Source organism: Tupaia chinensis, unplaced genomic scaffold (genome assembly GCF_000334495.1).
Source record: "Tupaia chinensis unplaced genomic scaffold, TupChi_1.0 Scaffold145870_1, whole genome shotgun sequence".
Classification (NCBI taxonomy): Eukaryota; Metazoa; Chordata; class Mammalia; order Scandentia; family Tupaiidae; genus Tupaia; species Tupaia belangeri.
In genome coordinates, this window is record NW_006205727.1 from 1,708,031 (window position 1) to 1,732,759 (window position 24,729).

The 24,729-nt window shown below is 38.1% G+C and overlaps 1 protein-coding gene across 1 annotated transcript in view; it reads left to right on the forward strand.

Annotated features, from left to right (window-relative positions):
- TMEM117 (transmembrane protein 117) overlaps positions 1 to 24,729 on the forward strand; it is a 524,240-nt gene that overhangs the window by 41,547 nt on the left and 457,964 nt on the right. The gene's annotated exons all lie outside the window — the stretch shown is intronic.

The window sequence follows — 24,729 nt, forward strand, 5'->3', positions numbered from 1 at the left end:
AGAGACATAGAGACAGAAAGCGAGAAATCACCCCCCAGGGGGGATGGTCACGCCACAATCCCTTCTCCTCCATTCTCCTCTCGGGATCTTGGGCACGCACGCACACGCGCCCGGCGTGAGTTTTAAGCCACCAGGTCCGGGACACGAACCATGGTCAACTATGTGGGAGTCCAGCGATATAGCCATTATGCTAACTGCTGGTTCCCTTCTCCCTCTTCTTGAGGTGCTCATCTGTAGATGTGAGAGAAGAGTATGCCTTCCGCAGTCTGCACAGTACCCATAGGCACGTCCTGTCTGCATGACTTTTTCCTTTCAATCTGGTTATGTATCTTGCTGGCATTTATGGTGCACATCAATTGTTGATATAACTCTTTTTTTTTTTTTAAAGGTTTTTGCCTTAGCGCACACATGCTCATGAGAGAGAGAAAGAGAGAGAAAGAGAGAGAAGTGAGGAATCACCCCCTCTCTGGTGTGTGTGGAGTGTCCATTCCACAGTCCCTTCTCCTTCTCTGTTCTTTTTCTGAGGTCTTGGGCACACATGCACAAGCCCCTGGTGTGATTTTCATGGCCCTGAGTCCAGGACTTGAACTACAGTTGGCCATGTGGGAGTCCAGCAATATAACACTACACCATCTACTGGCCCAATAGTTGATATAACTCTCGATTTGGTTCTTTAGGATTGTTTGTGTATGGAGTTTTCCTGGCTAATTTTGCTCTCCAAATCTCTGACTAGACTCATCTATTGGCTTCTAATCTGTATCCCAGTGTTCTTTACTATGTGGGTTCCAGCCAGACTGAGTGCTCTCAGCTGTTTCCCTTGTATTGACTTGTCATCTCTGGGGTCATTCAGGAACCTAGGTCAGTTTTCAAAATTTAAGGGCACCCGGGGAACCAGCAGTTAGCGTAATGGCTATGTTGCTGGATTCCCACGTAGTTGACTGTGGTTCGCGTCCCAGACCCGGTCGCTTGGAACTCACGCCAGGCGCGTGTGTGTGCGTGCCCAAGATCCCGAGAAGAGAATGGAGGAGAAGGGATTGCGGTGTGACCATCCTCCCTGGGGGGTGATTTCTCACTTTCTGTCTCTATATCTCTCTCTGTCTGGCGAGCGCACGTGCCCTATAGCAAAAACCTCTCAAAAAAAATTTTTTTAAGGGTCCCCAGCTTGTATCCATCTGCCAGATTAAAGGATGAGAGGAAGGAAAAAGCATAATTTCTTCTTATTTCCTCTGTTTGGAATTCACATACATTATTTCCCCCGATATTCTATTAGTGACAGTATTAGAATCCTGAGATCTGTCTTAATTTTTCTGTTACTTATTTGTTTGATTATCTTAGGCAATTCACAGAACTTGTACAGTACACTGGATATGGTAATATCTCAAGGGTTTGTTAGGAAGATTAAATTATAGGATTTCAAATGTTTTTTTTTTAACCTTTGACCTGCCTTTTCCACCGTCTAAAGCCCCACATCCTCTTTTTTTTTTCCTGGGCTCCCATTCTTCTCCTGCCCTCCCAGACAAACAGTAATTTTCATTAAGGTACTGTTTTTTTCAACATTGTGTTTTGTATGGTGCCTGATACTTTGATATTCAGTAAGTATTTGTCGAATAAAAATATTATTAGACAAACATGAAGAAGTGAAAAATTATATGTAGAATCAGTATACATAAATAACTGTTGTGGTCTCCCTTATGTGGCTAGATATTCTCTAAGGCCTTGGTGGATGCTTGAAACTAGACAGTACTAAGCCTTATACAGTAGACTTTGAAAAGTTTGTGGGGGGCCAGCTCCGTGGTGCACGCTGTACCCAGTGACGTTGGACCTATATGGAAGATGTCAGTGTGGTTCCCTGGTCGACATGCACACACTAGGCATGCTTGTCATGATCCTGGCTAGCTGGGAAGGCCTGGGCTCAGACCTTACAGCCAGACTCTGCTGAGAATGCTCATCTCTCTCTCTCTCTCTTACCTTCTCTCTCTACCTTCTTACTCTCAGGAAGGAAAAAAAAAATTGTGGCTAAATGGGATTAAAGTGTTAGTTTATTTTGGTGCAACAAATTTTGAAATCTATGCATAGTTTTTAAATAATATACATTTTACACAAACTATTGGAAGAGCCCTCATATATACAATATTTTTTCCTATTGATACATACCTATGATAATGTTTAATTTGTAAATTACAAACAGTAAGAGATTAACAACAATAGCTAATCATAAAATAGAATAATTACGACAATATGTTGTAACAAAAGTTACATGAATGTTGTCTTTCTTTCACACAATACCTTATTGTGTTGTACTGAACTGTTTTTGGACCACAGTTGACCCCTGAAACCACAGGAAAGTGAAACTAAGGCTAAGGGGACTGTAGTATTACTAGTATTTTGGCATATCTTTTCTCTCAATATCCCTCTTTTTGAAATTATTTTACATAGTAACATTCAATTAGATATTTTCTTATTTACAAATATTTTTTAAGATTCTTATCTTGTCAATATTTTTATAATGTTAGGCTATAGTACAAGCTCAATTTTAGTATATGCTTACTGTTTCATTAGGTATGTCTGACATGATATATCTAATAGTTTTCTTGAATTTTTAGTTGTACTCTTTTTTTTTTGGAGAGGTTTTGCTATAGGGCGCGTGTGCTAGCCAGACAAAGAGAGACAGAGAGACAGAAAGCGAGAAATCACGCCCCAGGGGGATGGTCACCCCGCAATCCCTTCTCCTCCATTCTCCTCTTGGGATCCTGGGCATGCATGCACACGTGCCCGGCGTGAGTTTAAGCCACCGGGTCCAGGACACCAACCGCGGTCGACTACGTGGGAGTCCAGCGACATAGCCATTACGCTAACTGCTGGTTCCCTTAGTTGTACTCTATTGACTTCTTTTGAAATATGGCTTCAAAGAATATTCATGTCCACACAGTTTTAAAAATCTTCACTCATTTGCTCAATTATGTTTTTAGAAAAAAATCTTAAAATTGGAATTTTCGAGTCAAGGTAAATGCAAATTTTTGATTTGTAGGTTGCCTTATGAACTTTGATTTCAACTTGAAAATATATACATTTATTAAGAAATATAATCTTTGATACATTGGTCAAGAATACTTATTCTGTAGAAACAAAAGGGTTTGATATGCACATCTATGTCAGTATTTTGAAGGCTTACAGCAACACATACCTGCAATCAGTAGAGTCACCGTAAGTAAGAAAATGTTTGACTAAAATGTGTACCGTCCATGGTACATAATGTTTATAACTATGGGTCTATGCCTATTAATAGTAATGTCCATTATACTAAGTGAGAAATATGAGTTACAGAGTAATGTACATAGTTTGATTCTTATTTTCATAAAAATAAAAAGCGAAACAAAAATATACACACATACATACGAGCACATTTTGTATGTGTATAGGTGTTTTTATAGATAGGAATGTCATTCCACTGTGTTCTTTAAACTGTATTTTATTTTATGTAAGTATATCTTTGTATTGTTTTATATGCTACAAAGTTTTATTTTTGTAATAAAAAGTTAGTAATGAAGACAAAGGAAAAAATGCAGTCCTAATAATTTACTCTAACTTTCCTGCAACATGCATTACAAACTAGACAACTTCTTGTAGTCCTCAGAGAATTTCAGGGCTTTAAAACACTGTGCCCTGAAGTCAGTATGACTTTTATAGTTAATTGGTATATTATTTAACACAAGTTCACAGCCAAACTGTAGGGATTTCTCCAGTTATCGATGTTCTCAGAAGTAATCAGCCTTAGAAAAAACTGCTGAAAATATGGTCTGCTGACATCCTGGCCTCGTTCAAGTGAAGCAGCCAGTTTTCAGAAGAGGAAATTGAGGATGAAATAGAAAAAGTATGCCCATTTAGGAAATTGTTTTCAGAAATAAGCAGTACTTTTCTATCGAGAAGAGGAAGGAACAATTTTCATAGAAGCTGAAAATATAAAATCAAATAAGGTGGGAACAATAGGATAGAGCTAAATGTGTGATTTTGTTAATGTGCTAGGCACATAATGATTTGGATTGGAATTTCCATCTTTCTGAGGGAGAACAAACAGTAAGTATTAAAAAGAAACATGGGACTAGCAGATGGCAAGATGGTTATGTCTCTGGACTAGTATGTAGTTGACCACGGTTTGAATCCCAGACCTGGTGGCTTAAAACTCATGCCAGGCATATGTGCGTGAGTGCCCAAAATCCTGAGAGAAAAATGCAGGAGAAGGGACTGTGGCATAGCTATCCTCCCCTGGGCAGGGGGTAAGTTCTCACTTTCTGTCTCTCTGGCAAGTGCACATACCCTATAGCAGAAAAACTCTCTCTCTCTCTCAAAAAAGAGTAAACAAACCCTCTGTATGTCTTAAATATTTGGCATTATGTTTACATTTAGCACTGTGTAAACATTGTCTTAAAATGAGAGTTTAGTAATTTTGAGAATGAAAATAAAATAAGCACTTTATTTGAAAAACTAAAATTAGTTATTATTGCTCATGGAAAAAATATCTCGATCATGAATACCCCTGAACTGAATTGATAGCACAGTGACTTAAATATAGTGGGTGATCAATTTATAACTGTGTACCAACGATACATTGAAATGGAGTTTCTGGAAATCTGTACTGATACCTCTCAGCCAATAAACTAAAAATGTTTGAATTAAATTATAGATTGCTAATCATAAATGTTGACATGTGAATAAGTTGGTCAGGTGTTATTAGATCTAGAATATAAAAAATTTATAATGTTAATATTTTTAACATGGATATAGTTTATACCAAACATTTGCTATTTCTGTAGACTCTATGGAATACTATTCAGCCATAAAAAACAAAAACCAAAAACCAAAAAACAAAAAAGACAAGACCCTGGCATTTGACAGAAAGTGGATGAATATAGAAGATTTACTACTGAGTGAAGCAAGCTAGGCTATGAAGGAGACGTATTGATGTCCCCACTTAATATAAAACAAGTGTCCACACTCTATGACTGAAACTGATCGACTACAGAATATAGAAACACAGTAAATGGTTGTGAATACAGATATAGTGTGGGTGAAAGAGTAGAGTCTGAGGAAGGACATTTAGAAGAAAAATAGAGAGGGAACGCATTAATGGGACAAAGATATGTGGTATTATCTGTTGAAGATAATTTTATAGTATCAACTGGACTAGGGAGAAATGTACACATGTTGGAATATTCACTTTGTAAGCTAAATAATGTGATTGAATGTATAAAAGAACATGGAATAAAAAAAAGAACAGTAAATAATCAATTATAGTTTTGATATAGGTCATAAATAAGTGGTAAAAGGTTACTGAGTAAGACAAATTTTCTTTATTTTTCCATTTTTTAAAAATTTAGACATATTTTTGCTATAGAGTGCATGCGCTTGCCAGAGAGAGAGAAACAGAGAGAGACAGAAAGTGAGAAATCACCCCCCACCCCCTCAGGAGAGGATGACCATACTCTAATCCCTTTTCCTCTGTTCTCCTCTCGGGATCTTGGGCATGCATGCACGTGTGCCTGGCGTGAGTTTTAAGTCTCTGGGTCCAGGACTTGAACTGCGGTCGATTACATTGGACAGTCCAACGACGTTACCATGGTGGGCCCTTATTTTATGTATTCTAAAAAAATCATCCAAAAAAGTGTAAAGCTGGTCAGCTGGTAGTGTGGTGGTAAGGCAGCTGGATCCTACATAGCCGCCAGCACGGTTTGGGTCCCAGACCTGGTGGCTTAGGAAACGTGACAGATATGTGTGTGTGCATGCCCAAATTCCCAAGGGGAGAGTGGAGAAGAGAGGATTGCAGCATTGCCATCCTCCTTTTGAGGGGTGCTCTCTCACTTTCCTTCTCTCTCTGTTTCTCTGTGGAGAGCACACACATTCAGAGCAAAAACTTGGGAAGAAAAAAGGGCAGGTAAAGTATTATGTTCGATACAAATAAAATTGAGTGCTGAAATCGAAGTGAAAAGTTGCAGTGGTGGTCACCGTATATGTCATAGTGTAACCACGTATATAATTTCATTGTTCCTGTCAGTGAGGTCAGTGCAAGTGCCATATTTCCGCAAAGCAAACATTTACAAGTTGTCCTGGTGGGGGCCTCAAAGTAGTAAATTCGTATAGTTTTCTTATTTGGTGAGACAATCATATCTCCTAACAAGGAGAAAGGTGCAGTTGGTGCCCCCTGCTAATGCTGGGTCTGATGTGGGCTATGACTTCTCTGTAGAGAGCTGTAGACAGTTTGGATTTTACATCTTCCTAATTTACCTACTTGCTGTATTTTAAGGAGACCCTGACTCCTCTCTGCACATTTTATCAGCATATAGTGTATCAGCATGCACAGTTTAAAACATTAATTTATTCAAGTTTATCTAACTTGCTAACTGTTAATTTGTTTCTGCTGCGTTTGGGGTAATGTATCCCCAGGCCTGTCTGTGTTATCTTGAATAATTGAGAGCATGCTGGTTCACAGAGCCACATTGCTACAGAAGCTGCTGTGAAGCCTCCAAAAGGCTCCTTTCTTTTGAGCAAGATTGAAAGTGATTCCAGCTGGCTAGAAAAATGACATGAAGGCTATAATAGACCCTTAGGAAGGAAACTGTTTCCACCAAGGTAGAAGAATGATTCATATGGAAGGAATATAAATGAAAGCTTCCTTCAAGTCATTGGACTGTCTCAAATATTTTTTAGGTAGCATTTTTCACACTATTTCATCAATTTTTAATAGAAAAATTTCTGAGCCTTTGTTTTCTCATTTATAAAATGAAGTAGTGATACCTGTTCTCAATCGTACAAATCTGTGAAGTTTAACTAAGGCAATGTGAAGAAGCCTCCTATTAACTATAAATCGATTTGTACACTACTCTAAGTCATTGTTTTCATGATCACTGTGGCTTTTGCCTTTTTGTTACTTTTCCTAACTCCTTCAACTATATACTATTTCTTGAATGTAGCACCGTAAGACAAACTGTGTTAAATGGTTAGAGAACTTGGTTTTCCAATTTTGTTTCTAACTAACGTGAATTTTTTACCCTTTTCATTTTTTCAGTACAGAAAGAAAATCAGCCAGTCAGTTACCAATGTCTAATTTTCAAATTACCTTGCAGAGTCAAGTCGTAGAGGCTTTGTGGAAATTTGGAGAGTGTAGGAATGGCAGGTGAATGCCAGCTCCTTCTGGGTGTGTATTTCCTAAGAAAAAAATATATTTGGCTCAAGGCCAGTTAGTGGTGGCTTGGAGCTGGGTTCCTGAGTCACCTGCAGACCCAGAGACAATGTCTCCCTTTAGCCATTTTCCACAGAGTCAGAGCTGTGCGACCTCTTGCTGTTGCTGCTTCTCAAAGTGATTGGATTTCACTGCTCTCATAAACACATCTTGTCTAAGAAACAAAGTTGTCTTTTAAGCTTACACTCCTGCTTGACAGGGAAAAAAAAAAACAAACCCAGTGTACTCTCAGACCATTAGGGCCTACTAAAAAATCATCCCTTTTCATTGTTGTTAAAAATGCTTTTGTATCAACTTTTTTTTTTTCCATGTAGAAATACAATATATTATGAAACAAGAGAATTAGGATTGATAAATAGGCTATTTATGTTTTTGTTACCTGAGATTCGAATTAGCCCAGCTAGTTAATAAGCGAAGTCTGAAACTCATGATGAATTGATGCTTTCTACATCTATTTTTTGATTTTTTATATATACTATCTATCTTATCTATGTGAGAGCTTGTAACTTCGAGTCTGTTATCTTTTCCTATGTATCTTTGCCTGGCTACGGTCAGTTTCAGAGATTACGTAACAAGGCCAAATATATTTTACTTTAGGCTATTATTCAGTCTAAAGAGTATTGAGCTGAAAAGAATGTAGACTAATTATTTTCACATGACATATATAGTAAAAACAATGGTTGTATTCCTTTGAGTCAGTGGTAGGCTTAAAATTGATTTGCATTTTTGTATGTGCATTTTAGGTGACCTAAGAAATAGAGGCTAAACATTTAGTTTTTAAATCAGAAATTAATTTGGCACTCAGCAAAGTAGGTCAGATTCTCTAGACATGCACTGTTCAGTACAGTAGCCGTCAGTCACATGTGCCTCCTGAACGCTTACAATGTGCCGGGCTGTGTGAAGTATATTCCAAAGTGAGGACAAAGAAAATGGGACAAGTTTTCCTAATAATCTTACTGGGTTGCTGGAAAAATCATGATGCACTTCTACATAGAAAAAATATATCATGACTTTTCTGATAATTCAATATATTGCTTATATATTGGAATAATATTTTGGATATCATATTAAAATCAACTTAACTTTTAAGCCTTTTTTAAATGTGGTAACTAGAAAGTTTAAAACTACATTGACTTTATGGTGCAGCAGAAGGTGCTGCTCAAGAGAAGCGGGATTTCTGCGTGGAGCTGTTGTTCCACCCCCTGGCCCCATCAGCCTGAAACATGCAGGCATGGTGTAGTGGCCAGGGGGTCTGGAGGACCAGAGGAAGGGCACAGAGGCATGACCAGGCTCCCCACAGGGTGCTCATCTTCCTCTCATGCACATGCATGCATTCTAAGTAAAGGGAAAAAAAATATTTAAACATTTTAAGAAATAACATAAGAAACTTGCATTATATTTTTATTACCCAATACTGCTCTAAACAGTCTCGGCATAGATGCATTTAGGTCATTTTTCCTTCTTTGCAAGTTATCTCAATTTGTTCATGATTTTGAGGGCAGATTAAAAAGGTTTGTACGTTCCTGGAGCATTTATTTCTATTGTCTGACATCACACATTTCATTAGAATTACTTCGAGAGTTTGCTCATCTCTAAGAGGTTTTATTTATAAAAAGTCTATTTTAAATTCACTTTAGGTCAGTGAGCATAACGGTTTTGTAGCTTAGCTGTGTTTGTGAGGGAGGCTCTTCTTAGGGAGAGGGCACCTTCTTGTGGAGTGTACTGAATATAGCAGCTTATTCAATGATCTGTAGATTTTGTCTTGTAACAGGCAAAAAAATTATTTCAGATTTTTGGAGGAAAACAAAACTAAGACTAAGGATTATCATTTCTCTGCCACATCTTTCATAACAGCATTCCATCTCAGTTCTTAGTTAAACAATAGTGAGGTTGAGACTGTAGTAAGAGCATTTTGATTTGTAGTGCTTTTACAAATGCAAAGGTTTTATTTCAGCTTTTTTTTCCAGAAATTTCCAATTGAGTTTTTTATGTCTATTATAAAAAGAATAATTCTGTCTTTTTGTCCTCTTTCTATTAAAAACTTGAGGGTATTTAAATAATTTAATATATGCAAGTAAGTATCATACGATAAATGAGGATAAAGAAATGTATTAACCCATCATACTTGGTGCCTCAAGAACTGATTTTCATTATTTCAGAGACATGCATTTTAGAATGAGAAACATTGTTGGAGGCTCTGGATTAAGTATTTCTTGTTTCTTGTATTTCTTTTTTGATGAATTTTATGTACACGAAATATTTATTATTCAACTCATATCTTTTCACTACCACATTTCATATGCAAAGCCTGCCTAAAATAACTACTGAAACACTTGAGCTCTTAATTGTGGGAAGAAAATAGATTTCTCATGATTTGAATTACATTAACCAAAGCCAGCAAAATAGTTAAGATATGAGCCAATATCCAGCCAAGCAGCTACACAAAATTCTCCAAAGCATTGCCTTTTCAGAATGATATACGAAGAATAATTATGGGTGATTATAAGGAAATAAATCAGTTGGATTTCTTTTTGTGTGTGTGAAATTATTTACTCAGTTTTTAAAATTTTCTTGCATGAGTGAGAGAAACAGAAAAAGAATAAGAGAAAGCGAAACACACACACACTCACAAACGCACACACAGTAACCCAACAGCGTCTTGAGGCTGCAGTTCACCTGAGCTTTCAGCCTTCATCCAACTCAGACCAGGGACATGCTCAAACTTAGCATTCTCAGGCTGATCTCTGGACTTGAACCAGGTACCTTCCCATGTAGGATTGCCTTTCAGAGCATTACATTTTACCACTGCACCACTGTCTGATCCTGAAATATTTCTTAATGTGAAGACTCTTGCAACCCATTTCTAAAATTGTGCTTCATTTATGGACATTATCTTCTTTGGAATCTAACAACAAAAATCCTGATTATGAACCCATAACACAAATACTTTGTATGAAAGAAAAACAAAATCAAGGCACTAACCAACAAAATCTATCTAGAGGAACAAACACAGCATGAGTGGTATACTCCAATGGTGAAATGAGTCAAAATTTACCATATTGACAACAAAGAGCAGAAATATTTATTTTCTTATGAAAATATTGCATATCATTTATTTATTTAAATACTTTCATGAGTTTTTGGTAATATATTTTAAAATTATTGTATTTAATATCACAGTTACTTTTTATTATTTATTAGATAAATAAATTCTCAATGTAATAAAAAATTTGTTTATAGTCACCTTCCCAAAAAATCAATTTTTAGATTTGTACTATTTTTTTTTAGTAATATGTTGTTCTCACAAGCATTTCTAGAAACATATACTTGTTCCATGGCCTCCAGTAAAGGCTTCTGTTGATGAGGGGTCTTGACCCAGTATTCTAGGATTTTGGTAGGAAAAATATCCATTCAAGTGGAATCTTCCAAGCACCTGCCCTTGCCATCTCTCATATTGTTATTCCACTCTTCCTGTGTTCGCTTTGCTATCCCATCCCATTCGTGAGAGTGAGGCAGTAAGCCAACAACATCTCATGGATTAGGATCAATTGATGTCTCTTGAGAACAGGGTGGCCACCTGACCTCCTTTGGGATGAACAATTCAGCCTTGTGTGCATTGGTGCTAGTCAAGGCAGGCTGTGTAAGGACACTGTTTGAGATCAAGGTACCCCAGGATTGTTGTCAACACGTGAGTGCTTCAAAGAGAACAGGCTGCAACTTCCCACCTTACTGTTCTCTCTCACTCAATAGAGGTTTAGGGCGTCACCTGTTTTCAGTGAGTGGTTGGATGACTTTGCCTAGTGTCATTGTCTCCCAAAGGAGGAAACACAACTACTGCTTGGGGTAAAGTTGGAATCCGTATTCAAGAAGAGATTTCCAAGGAAGAAATGTTATTTCGTTTTCTGTTAATAGATACTCCTTAGGGAGAGTAGTGATGAATGCGCACTAGGCATGAAGAATGTTCTTTCCTTCCCTCTATTCCCTGCAGTGTACACAGAACTGATTAAAACAAAATATTGTAAGTTGTTGAAATAGCATCATGAAAAATTAAAAGGCTTAAAGGCAACCTTTGTGACAAATACAGGGACTTATTACAAGAAACTCAACTGAGTGTGCTCTTTAAAAAATGCATTTAGAGTCTGCTCAGGGTTTAGTCTGCTTTGTGGCTTGCCATTTACCCAGTGCAAATGGGGATCTCAAAACAGGGGCTCCAGGACCAGCAGTTAGTATAATGGTTATGTCGCTGGACTCCCATGTAGTTGACCGTGGTTCACGTCCTGGACCTGGTGGCTTAAAACTCAGGCTGGCATGTGTGTGTGCGTGCCCAAGATCCCGAGAGGAGAATGAAGGAGAAGGGAATGCGGCGTGACCATCCCCCCAAGGGGTGATTTCTCACTTTCTGTCTCTCTGTCTCTGTCTTTCTGGCGAGCATGCGCAACCTATAGCAAAAAACCTCTCCAAAAAAACCCTCAAAAAACAAAACAAAACAAAAAAACTGGGGCCCCTACTCTAGAAGTGTGTAATACTGACTCCAGTAGCTCTAATGTGCTGCTTCTTGCTCCTAAGTCCTGGCAGGAAGAAAGGTCAGCAGAAGCTACAGTCATTTATGCATATACTGAGGGCTGGGGTACCTCCAATGCCTGGGAAAGATCAGTCTACTCAAGGGCAGCTGTGGAAAAGACAACTCCCATAGATTGGGTGAGGAGGCATGAAAATGTGGCCATCAAAATTGCATTGCTGGAGGTGAGACTATTGGTTTCTTTCTTTCTTTTTCTTTTTCTTTTTTTTTTTTTTTTGCAGTGAGAGGTCAAACTAGGGATTACAGATCCCCCTTTTTTTCCTGCAGTGCCGCTGGACTCCCATGTAGTTGACCGTGGTTCACGTCCTGGACCTGGTGGCTTAAAACTCAGGCTGGCATGTGTGTGTGCGTGCCCAAGATCCCGAGAGGAGAATGAAGGAGAAGGGAATGCGGCGTGACCATCCCCCCAAGGGGTGATTTCTCACTTTCTGTCTCTCTGTCTCTGTCTTTCTGGCGAGCATGCGCAACCTATAGCAAAAAACCTCTCCAAAAAAACCCTCAAAAAACAAAACAAAACAAAAAAACTGGGGCCCCTACTCTAGAAGTGTGTAATACTGACTCCAGTAGCTCTAATGTGCTGCTTCTTGCTCCTAAGTCCTGGCAGGAAGAAAGGTCAGCAGAAGCTACAGTCATTTATGCATATACTGAGGGCTGGGGTACCTCCAATGCCTGGGAAAGATCAGTCTACTCAAGGGCAGCTGTGGAAAAGACAACTCCCATAGATTGGGTGAGGAGGCATGAAAATGTGGCCATCAAAATTGCATTGCTGGAGGTGAGACTATTGGTTTCTTTCTTTCTTTTTCTTTTTCTTTTTTTTTTTTTTTTGCAGTGAGAGGTCAAACTAGGGATTACAGATCCCCCTTTTTTTCCTGCAGTGCTTTGAAGACTATGGTCTCTAAGATGGCTCTATGTGTTTTTGCATAAATGGTGTCCAAGAGGTAGCCTTTATTTGAGATTAGTCTGTGGAAGAGGAGTATGACAAGATATCCTATAGTATAACCCAATACTATAGATGCAGAAAAGTCAAGTTCACACATTGACTCTGCTGTTAACTAGATATATAATCTTGAACTTTTTGTAAAAGTTACTTTTTCTGAGTGTCACCAGTTTCATACCTGCAAAAGAGCCCACTTTACAGTGTTGTTTTCAGAATTAAATAACATATAAAGTGTACAATACTCCAACTTACACTTGGCATATTATAACTGCTCATTAAATAGTTGAGTTACTAGTTTGTATTTGATTCTTTATGGTATGAATAATGCTTTCCAGTGCTTTATTGATCAAAAATGCCGTCCCTTAATGGTACAACCGTTTCCCACTTGCATGCTATTTATTATTAGGGGTTTGCATCATCAATGCACATGCATGGCTGTGATGGGAAAGCAACTCTAAGCTCAGGCCCCATGATGATGAATGGAGGGAGGGAATGATATTTATTGAGCTCATGCTATGTACTTTTGTGTGTATGATCTTAGGTAATCATTATAATGACTTAATCATAGATACTATTATCTTTTATTTAATAATGAAGAAACTGAGGATCAAAGGGATTAAGTTGCTCAAGGCCATGTAAATAATTAATAGGGAGATGGAAATAGTTTTGTTTGAACGCAGGATTTATTCTTTTTTTTTTCCCACACAAAACGTTTTTTTGTGAGATCCACTATAATAACCACATGTCCAAAATAATGAATAAAGCAATGTGTAGATTTCATCCTTAAAACAATGGGGAATTTTCTAGTCTTTCTTACAGGCTGGTTCTCTGGAGAGCAGATTCTAAGAAGGAAGTGCAGGAAATTCACTGGGGAGTGCTCTTTGGAAGGGAAGAAAGCAAAGCAGGATAAGGCAGAGGGAGAAGTTGGGTTGCCATACGGATGCAACAAGGTTAGCCACTTCCGCACAGAGAGCTCTAAAGGTGGAATAGTCCTGAATTGGGATGGGGCCATGGGCTTTTAGGCCTCCACATAGCCCAACCACTAGATGGGAACTGCTCAGAGAAGGGAGCGTGACCTTGGGTTAGAAAATTCTCTGCTGAAAGGCCATTCTTAAAAAGGGTCGTGGGCTCAGAGTTGAGAACACTCAGTCGATATCCTCCCAGCAGCTTGGGAAGTAAGTCCTTTGGTCTTAAGGGAGAGTGCAGCCCAACATTCATTACATGTTCTAGATGTGTAAGTCGTAAAAGGAGGACAATAACAATTAATGCAGGAATATAGATTTATTTTCAGTGTTCTGTTTTAGAAAAGTTATAATCTGGTTTGATTTTCAGTGTTTTCCTTTCAAATGCTAATAATTCTCTTTGCAACTTCTACCCTAGGTTGACTGTTTCAGTACTGTGGGCTGGATTCAAAGACCATTAGTGAAAATGTGTCAATAAATATCACCCTACACAATAAGAGAAAATACTTTCCTCTCCTAGTTCAAATGATGATCGTTTGTATATTCTGTCATTCTAGATAGTGTTAAGATAAAATTAGTGCTTTTCTTTTTTCTTTTTTCTTCTTTTTCATCAGGTCAGGATTGATGAAAAAGAAATCATCAAAGGGATAAAGAATCATCTACAAGATACTTTCTTTTTGTTCTTTAAACAATTATTTAATTTAATTTATTATTATTTTAAAGAATTATTTATTTCATTTTATTTTTATTATTATTAAAAAATTTTGCTATAGGGCACATGAACTCACGAAAGAGAGAGAGAGAGAGAGAGAGAGAGAGAGAGAGAGAGAGAGAGAGAGAGTGAGTGCAGGCCGCTAGATCCAGAACTCAAACCGTAGCCAGCCATGTGGGAGTTTAGTGCCTTAACAACCCTACCACCTGCTGGTCTGAGGGCTGTTTTCTTGTGAATACTATTAAAGAAAACATTGATTCATGTAAGTTCACTTAAGTGTCATGTTATAAGTATTTTAAAAAATTCCTCTTTTTTTTCTCTAAAGAGGAAATCTAGACAGACAGTGCTTTATTTTTGTTACCTTCTTATTGACTCCTTAATAATTTCTCTGAAGAGATGGCTGGTCCTGGACATTTCCTAGTCCCTTCAAGGACCACCCTTCTTCACACCCACTAGTTTCTTACTCTATTGACAGTTATGAGATAGTCGTATTTGGTTACTTTCCATTTCATTCTTACACCCTCCATGATTTTTCTGCTTTTTATCATAAGGCCCATTTCTTTTCTTACCCCTTGCAAAGTATTTGTTGTGCATGCCACGTGCTAAGTACTCTTTTGGGTGCTTGGACTATACCAGTGAACCAAATGCAAAGGAGTTCCTGCCCTCATTGACCTTACAGTCTAATTTATAGTATTGAGCTCATGTTGTTCTCAAGCCTCTCTCCTGATGTTTCCTTTGGAAAATATCTCTTTAAACTTCCAACTTCCTAAGTGTTTTCTAAAACTACATTCATATCTAGTCCTTTATTCTAATTATCTCATGATCAGGGTATCCTAAAACCAACAAACTGTTATAATTTTTTGAACCATTGTTTAAAATAAGTCTGCACTTAATATTTCAGCTTTTTTAGTTTTCCTTCATTTCATAACCTCTTCCAGTGTCTTCCATCAGAAGTTTGCAAAACTACTTCCTGGAAATACATACTTAAACAAAACAAAACAAAATAACCTCTTTTTGCTTCTACTGCTACGGTTTTTCTTATCTCTCTCTTTCTTAAACCATTCCAATAGCCTTTTTTCTAACTGATCTTTTCGGTAACAATGACTCCAGTCTTCAAATCTATCTTATAAGCTTCTGGCAAAATACTCCTTATATCAGGAAGTGAAGAACCCTCCCCCCATTTTTTTTCCTTCCTCTTTAGTTAACTGAGTTTAATTGAGCAAGAAATAATTCATGAATTGGGCAACCCCCAGAATGGCTTCTGATAAACTCCAAGGTGCCTTGTGGTCCGGTAACTATTATGAGCAGGAAAAGGAAAGTGATATAAGAAGATGGAAGTGAGGAGAATGAGGTACAGAAGTAGCTGGATTGGTCAGAACTTGGTGTTTACCTGTGTGACTCCACAAGTTTCAGCATCACACAAGTTGAACAGTTCTTTCTTTATGTTCTTTCTGATCTGGTTGAAGCAAACCATTCAATATTCAGTGAATGGCTGCATACAAAACATTTCAGACTTGAGAGGATGCTGCACACCAGGGGGAATAATATCATAACTTTCAAGAGGATGATATCTAAAGATTAAACCATACTTTTTGACGAGAGTTCCTATGAAACAACCTGAATCAAATTAAACAAGTCAAGATGCAGACAATTCAGCAGTATGTGAGCTAGTTGGTCATGGTCCTTGCCCATTCCCAATTTTGATAATTCATGAGGAAGACTTGATAGGCACATATTAGGACTCTTTGCTATGAATTGTTACAGAAAAGAAAATCCGAAGTAAACTCAGCAAATCAAAAGGTGCATGGGATGGAATCCTGAGGAAATCAGGCACACACTTTCAGAGTCCTCATCCATTGAAGGGACATGAGACACAATTCCTACAGCAAGGAGTTCTGACAAGGCACTTAGAATATTGGCAACCTATTGGCAACCAGGGAATCTTGTTAGAGACTCTGTGCCCAGGGTTTTTATTGGGATTTGGTCATGCAGGCACCCTTTATCTGTCACATAACCAAATTCTGGGCCCCCAGAAGGAAAGCAAGCATTCAGCCTTAAGTCATATTGTTTATATAAACAGTTTAGGTGCAGTGATCCAGCCTTATTAATTATAGAATGGTGGGAACCCTTCCAAAATCCAACTTGTCAACCAAGGGCCAGTTTAGACATCCAGATCTTTCTAAGGCTAGCCACCCAGGCCTGCTGTGTTAACTCTTTTCTGCACACTTCTCCTGAAGAATAGCTCTGATATGTCGTATCCCTTCTTTTCTCTTCCCTCCCTCCTTTCCTTCCTAGTTTCTTCTTTCATTCCTTCCTCCTCTCCCTCTTTCCATTCCTTCCTTCTGGAAGTATTTATTGATGATCCAAGATGCATCAGGTACTATTTTAGGTACTGGGGATACAGTGATGGACAAAGTAGGTAAAATCTTTGTCTTGTATTTTGATCTATAGGAAAAGACAAACCATAAGGGAGCAAATAAAATAGTGTAAAAATTTTCAGGTAGTAATCGAGACTATGAAATAAAATAAAGCAGTTTAATAAGAAAAATAGCAATATGATAGGTGGGCATTATTTAGATGGGGTTACCAGGAAAAGGCCTGTCCAAAGAGATGACATTTTATCAGAAACTTAGAAGAGTATTCCATTAGAAGAAATAGCAAGTGAAAAGCTCAGAGGTGGGACAAGTTTGGTGTGTTCAGAAACACTTATCTATCACTGCCTAAAAGGCTAATCTGAATTTAGTGGTTTAAGATACCAGTTTTACTTTGTGTATGATTTCGTGGGTCAGAAATTTGTTTAGGGCTCAGCTGTGTGGTTCATCCCAATTATCATCAGCTGAAGAAGCTGGGACTGAGGATCCATTTTCCAGATGGCTTCTTCACTCACAGGCTGGCCCCTCTGTGCTTTTAGGCTTTCTCCATCTCCACATGGCACCTCTTCCTTTGGGCTTTGGCTTCTGTCCTTATGGCAGCCTTCTATATGAGGGCCCAAGATGGAAGCTGCCAGTCCTCTTAAAGGTTAGGTCTGGATCTGGCAAACCATAACTTCCATAATACTTTACTGGTACTAAAATCACTACACAGTCCAGAGTCAAGGGAATGGAGGGAAAGACTTTGCTCCTTGCTAAGAGAATAATGTGAGCATTCAGGGAGGAAAGGAATGGACACAGCCATCTTGGAGACAATATCACATCATATGACTTTACTCAAATTTCTATTTTCATGGTGTTGCTTGGTATTATATGTACTTGCACAGATGTAACATCTCCCTTTATTTTATTTATTTATTGTTTTGAGAAGTTTTTGCTACAGGGTATGTGCACTTGCCAGAAAGAGAGAGAGAGACAGAGAGAAAGAAAGCGAGAAATCACTCCCCCTGGGGGTGGGGGGGAAGGCCACGCTGCAATCCTTTCTCCTTCATTTTCCTCTCAGGATCTTGGGCACGGACACATATGTGCCTGACATGAGTTTAAGCCACCAGGTCTGGGACTCAAATTGCAGTTGACTACATGGTAGTCCAGAGACATAACCATTATGCCAACTACTGATCCCAACATCTCCCTTCATAAATTGCAAGTGTTTTGTGGACCAGACTGCATCCCTAGTCTCATATTACAGATTTTCCAATGTTCACTTTTTTCTTTTCTTTTTTTTTTTTTTAATTGCTAGAGGGCACCTGTGGTCACTAGAGAGACAGTTAAATAGAGAAAAAGCATGCCCCAACAGGACATGGCTATGCCACAATCTCCTCTCTGCCATCTCTTAATCTTGTCAGGACGTGGGGCGCGTGCACACACACACACACACACACTCAGGATGTTTTTGAAACCACTTGGGCCAGAATTGGCACTGCTGTTAGCCGTGTAGGATCTGGTTCTCTTAATCACTAGGCTACAGAGTTGGCCCAATGCCCATTTCTTGAGTAAAATTTATGGGTCAGTATCCTTTAAAATATATATTGGAATGAAAACAATAACTCAGTTCAATAAATAATTATTCACTACTAAGTTTAATGGACTGATTAATTTTAAGGCTTGGACATTTCATACATTTGAATAGTTTCTTAGTTTACAGGTAAATTAAAGTCATTAAACATTAAGTGAGCAATCCCATGAACGCCATGGGATTCAAAGATGAATGTTATCATACATTTTGAAATTTAATCTCACAATTACCTCCTGAAATGGTGGAGAAAATTTACTAGTCTCATATACAGATGAGGAATAGTCAAGAAAACTTTGGGTAGATTTGGGTCTGTAATTTAGTCTTTTTATATCTGGGGCAATATTTCCTACCAGACTGAAGGTCTAATGCTTAGTTTATATTCTAGGCCTTCCATAATATGGCCTTACTCTTCCATTTATCTCTCACTACTGAATATTCTTTTTCTTAGGTTTTATTATTATTATTTTTAAAGTTGAGTATATTATTAAATATTCTATTAGAGACAGAGACAGCAAGAGTGAGAGATATTCTCAACAGGATCCTCACTACATGATCTTGCCTTAGCCAGCCCTGGATCAGAGGTGCACACATGTCGAGCATGCTCAGGGAGTTCTCTGGACTTAAATTGGGAACCCTCCCATGTGGTTTATCCTCACAGAGTGTCATGCTTCATCACTGCATCATAATCCCACCCTAAGTACTAAATATTCTTACAATTTTCTGAATAGGCCCTATACTTTATTATAATTTTAGTTATGTTTCCTTCTTCTCTCTCCTCATTTATTTATTCTTATTAAAATTTCATATTAAAATAGTAATATTGAGGTCCTGCTTTGTGGCAGATACTGTAGTAGGCACTAGAAATATGAAAGTGAATAGAAAATATTCTCAGTCCTAAAGGGGCTCTCAGCCCAGCAGTGGACAGTGTCTCCTGTATTAGATCTTCTTTCTATTTGTTTCTCTTTTGCCATTTCTTGTTGAAATCCTATTCATTTTTCAGAGCTCAGCAAAAACGTCACTTCTTGTAAGTTATTTCTATTTCTGTGGTCACCGTAATATGACAGTTGTATTATTTATAGTTTGTAATGAATGATTGTCCTCATTTTTTTCAAGTCTCCTCCTTGTTAACATTTGAGGAAGCACAATTTGAATCGAATTATAGTTACAGCACCTAACACAGTGTAGGCACGCCCAGGTCTTTGAACGCAGTAAATTATAGCAGTTACTCTAGGTTGTCTAAAATATATTTTTTGTGGTCAGTTCTTTCCGTAACTCTTTTTGCCTCAACCTGTGGTCTTTGCTGAAGGCCTTGGAGGCCATAATTATACCATGTGACCTTCCTCTCACTGCAGTTGATTCCATAGGAATGTGCACATGACCCAAGGTTGGTGAATGCATTGGCTGTGAACTGCAGCTGTAATGAGTAGGCACTAGACAAGGACGTTTCAGTTTGTGGTGGGCATTTGACCTATAATTTAATATATTTTAGAATCAGATAACCATATTTATCTGTACAGAAGGAAATAAAGCTACTTAAGAGAAAACAGAGATGAGAGTCATCATACACCCTCAGAGAGAGACTTTGGACCTAGTTGCTTTCTAATTCAAATGTCTCTAAGACCAAACTTTAGTGTCTTTTCCCCATGAGATTGTTCTCAGATTATTAAATAAATCCTCCTTCATCTGAAGTATGTAGAGTGTTCTTTTACCACCCAAAACACTTTTACCAGAATGTTATCAAATCTAATCTTCTGCTTTAGTCCCTATTTTCCTCAATCTCTCACTGAATTATTTTTAAAATAATTATTCATTTTATTTATTCATTCATTTTATTTTAACTTGACCAAAGGGAGACATAGAGAGAGAGAGAAAAAAAAAAAAAAGAGGAAAAGAGTGACCACAGAGAGAGAGAGAGGAGGAAAGCAAGAAAGCAAGCCACCAGGTCAGCACTCAAACTGTGGTTGGCTACATGAGAGTGCCAGTGCCTTCATCACGACCCCACCTGCTGGTCCCCTCTCACTGAATTCTTTTTCATTTTTTTAGAGGTTTTTGCTATAGGGCGCGTGTACTTGCCAGACAGATAGAGAGAGAGACAGAGAGACAGAAAGTGAGATATCCCCCCCCAGGGGGGATGGCCACACTGCAATCCCTTCTCCTCCATTCTCCTTTCAGGATCTTGGGCACGCACACACACGAGCCCGGCATGAGTTTAAGCCACTGGGTCCGGGATGTGAACCGTGGTCGACTACGGGGGAGTCCAGCGACATAGCCATTATGCTAACTGCTGCAGGTCCGCTGAATTCTTAAAACTCTTGCCCAGAGCTGTTTTTCCCAAATGTTTATTTTCTTTGGCTTTTGTGATACAGTATTATTTCTATTCCTTTCTCACCTTTTGTGATTGCCTTCTGTAGCCCCTTTTTTTCATCCCACTAAAACAAGGCATTCCCTGTGGATTCTGCTCTTGGCATTCATTCTTCCCATTGTCCATACTTTCTCTCACTGGGTTTATCTATTCCTGTGGCATCAGCTATCATCTATATGGATGTGACTATTCATTATATCATCCTCACCCTGTGTGCATCCACGTACACACACACACACACACACACACACACACAAAGACACAATTCGTAGCTTCGATTTCTCTCCTAACATCCTCTGTTTGTTGACATCTGAAACTTAACAGGTCAAAACAATTTACTATCTTTCCATCCAGACCCCTTTTTTTCATCCCACTAAAACAAGGCATTCCCTGTGGATTCTGCTCTTGGCATTCATTCTTCCCATTGTCCATACTTTCTCTCACTGGGTTTATCTATTCCTGTGGCATCAGCTATCATCTATATGGATGTGACTATTCATTATATCATCCTCACCCTGTGTGCATCCACGTACACACACACACACACACACACACACAAAGACACAATTCGTAGCTTCGATTTCTCTCCTAACATCCTCTGTTTGTTGACATCTGAAACTTAACAGGTCAAAACAATTTACTATCTTTCCATCCAGAGGGTTTGTACAAACTTTGAATAATTTTTGACTTACTATCTCACACTTAATCCTATGTAGCTGAGTCCTTATAACTTTTTATTTTCTGTTAATGGTATAATTTTTCTTTTAGTAATCTAGTTCTATGTTTTTTATACCCCTTTAGGTATTCTCAGTGTCAGGCTAGGAATTCAGGATATATTATGATTAATAATATTAATAATAGATCCTTACTGAGTAGTGATTAATAATAATAGACCCTATCTGACTGGTTAATAAAAATAGACCCTATCTGAATAATAATCAGTAATAACAGACCCTACTTAAACCCTACTTTTCTAGACCTGACCTAATTCTGACTGTGGGATGGGAAGCTGTTTTCTTCTGATCTGTGATCCATTTTAGATATCAAGTATGCAGGAAAATGTAACCTCAGAGTCCTGGGAGTGAGCTGAAGTCATTGACCTATCACAGTGTCCCCTAAACACTTTTCTGTGGGTGGAGCACCAGGTGATGCTGGTGTTAAATAACTTACTTCACAAAGTCCAGCACAGTAGTCAGTTGTTTTCTACTAGGCTGTTTCTCTTACATAATCCTTTCCTTGAAATTCAATATCTGAATTAATTTGTTAATGTTTGCAATAGAACTAGAGCCTAAGGAGACTTTCTACAGAAAGTAGGATTGGCTCTAAGACTAAAGTGGCCTTATAAGTAGGTGGAAAATTAACCTATCTGACTGATCTGAGAACTTCCAGGATCTCACCCTAGCCAAGAAAGACAGCCGTCATTTTCCACTTGGGATGGAGTAGCCTTCAGTCAATGGATATCTATTAACCATATGTTATATGCAGATAATCAAGCACTGTGGCAAATTCAGAAAGATCTTGAAATTGCAACCCTTGACCCCCCCACAAAAAACTTTCATTCTGTTGAGAATTAAATGCCAGTCCTAATCTAACCACATGAGAGTAGCTGGTGATCATTCTGTTTTATTTAAACTGATAATGCTTAAATTTGGCCCTAAATATGTGTAAATAGAAAACCCAAATATTCCCCTTCACCCCAGTCAAAAGCATCCTGTTATTACTGAGCTTTGTACAGTAGAAAAACCTGGATTATCGAGAGCTCAGTTTACTGAATATCTTCACTGATGGATCGTCTCTCATCAGCAGTCCATATACTCATTTTGAAGTAGTGATAATGACCAGCCTCATACAGTGATCATTCTGAATAAGCTGGAATTTACTGTGTCATGAATTCTGCATATTGGCATCATGTGGGAAATTGTGCTTTGTTTTCTTAATGAGCCAATTCAATTAACAGAAGACCTTTACAATTTATTTTAGGTGTGATTTCCCCGCATTTGACTTCTTTTTGAAGTAAATGTACAAAGTCACTAACCATTAGCGACTGGGAAAATGACTACCATGCATTGAGCAGGTGTTCAATGCCCAGCACAGTGCAAGGCACTTTACAAATATTCTGTTATTGTCCTCTTCTAATTTGGCAGAGATGTATTTGAAAGAAAATGAGCTTTGCAGGCGAGATTTGCTACTACCTAAATATGTGACCTTGTGGAAACTGCATTTTTATTCCCAAAGAAATGTATGATAAGGATTTATTTGTATTAGTAGTTGACCCTCTGTATCTGCAGGGAATTGGTTCGATGACACTCATGGATACCACAATCCGTGGGTGGGTATTCAGTCCCTTATGTAAAACAGTGCTGGGTTATATAATCTATCCACATTTTCTGAAATACTTTAAATCATCCCTGGAGTCCTTATAACATGTAATACAATGTAAATGCTATGGGAATAGTGGTTATACTATATTATTTAACAAGAACATTTAACATCATTGTTTAATGACAAGGAAAAGGTTTGTACATGTTTGGCATAGACACAACCATTGTAGACCTAAGTATATTTTATATGTCAGCAACAATGCAACATTTTCTATCTGTGTTTGGTTGAATCCCTGGATGTGGGACCCATGGATACAGAGGGTTGGATGCTCTTATTATCCTCGTAATACGTCAGTATAAAACTGGTCAAAACCGGTACTTACTAAATGTTTATACCATCCTCGATGCTTTCCTGTTGAGTGAGCTGTTTTAGAGTTGAAGGTGAGTTTTTATTTTGAAATTGGAGGCCACCTATATCCATTTTCTCAGTTTGTTCTCAAAGTGTCTGATTCTCCTATTTGCTGTAAAAATCTACTGGTAGGGTAGGAGAGCCTGAGTCTGTTACAGCATATTGTATTTGAACAGGGTACTTAGATACAGTTTTTTTTTTGTTTAAAGAATTATTTTATTTAGCTTTATTTATTTGTTTGTTTATTTATTTATTTAATTTGACCATAGAGGGACAGAGTGAGAGTGAGAGTGCGCATGTGAGAGAGGGGGAAAGTGAGAAAACAAGCTGCCAGGTCCGGGACCCGAACCACAGATGGCCATATAGGAATCCAGTGTTCTTGACCACCATGCCACCTGCTGGCCCCTACAGTATTTTTTTCAGTTGCTTACTTGATTGCTTTTCCTTAAGATTCACCTTAGAGGTTCCCTAGGGCAGCATTCTGAGGACAGTTGCAGCCACCACAGAGGGAGGCAGGAAGGGATAACAGTGAGTAAAGCTCTTTTTGGAAAATAATCTTTGCTAATTTATTAAGAAATGAAAAAGAAATCGATTTGATCCTTTATTATACTTGAAGATACTCTCATGCCCTTAAGTTATTTTACATAATTATTCTTTTTGGGGAAGAGTTATTTTTAAAACAAAACATGGTCCCACATAGTGTAGGACTTTTGAAACTACTAAACAAAATGAGTTGGGCTGGGGGTGGGTGAGAAAAAATATGGAAAAATGAAGGGAGGGAGAAGGAGGAAGTGCAATAAAAAAAGAAAATTAAAATCACTTGCCATTTACTGCTTGACTAACTAGAATACAATTTTGCTTCTGCATTTTCTCCATTTAATTAAGTATTATCATTTTAAAAAAATTACGTGGCTTCCCATCATAAATGTATTATTGGGTTGTTGGAAAAGTCACAATTTTTCCATGCAAAATGTGTCGTGACTTCCGACAACTCAATATAATTTATGGAATCAAATTTCTTTGCTTAAGTTGTTTCTTTTTCCTGTTGACATAAGTGAGTCATCTTTATATACAAATCTTTTTCTAAAAGTATGGTTCCTTTTAGAAGACTCCTAGAAAGAAAAAGATTTCTTTAAGTTTATTTATTTCTTTCTTCTGAGACAGAGACCAGGCATCCCTAACAGGACCTCAAGGCCATGATCCATCTCCTAGTCTCAGTAGGCCAGAGTTATGGGAACATGAACCAGTAGCTTTCCCATGTGGGTCCA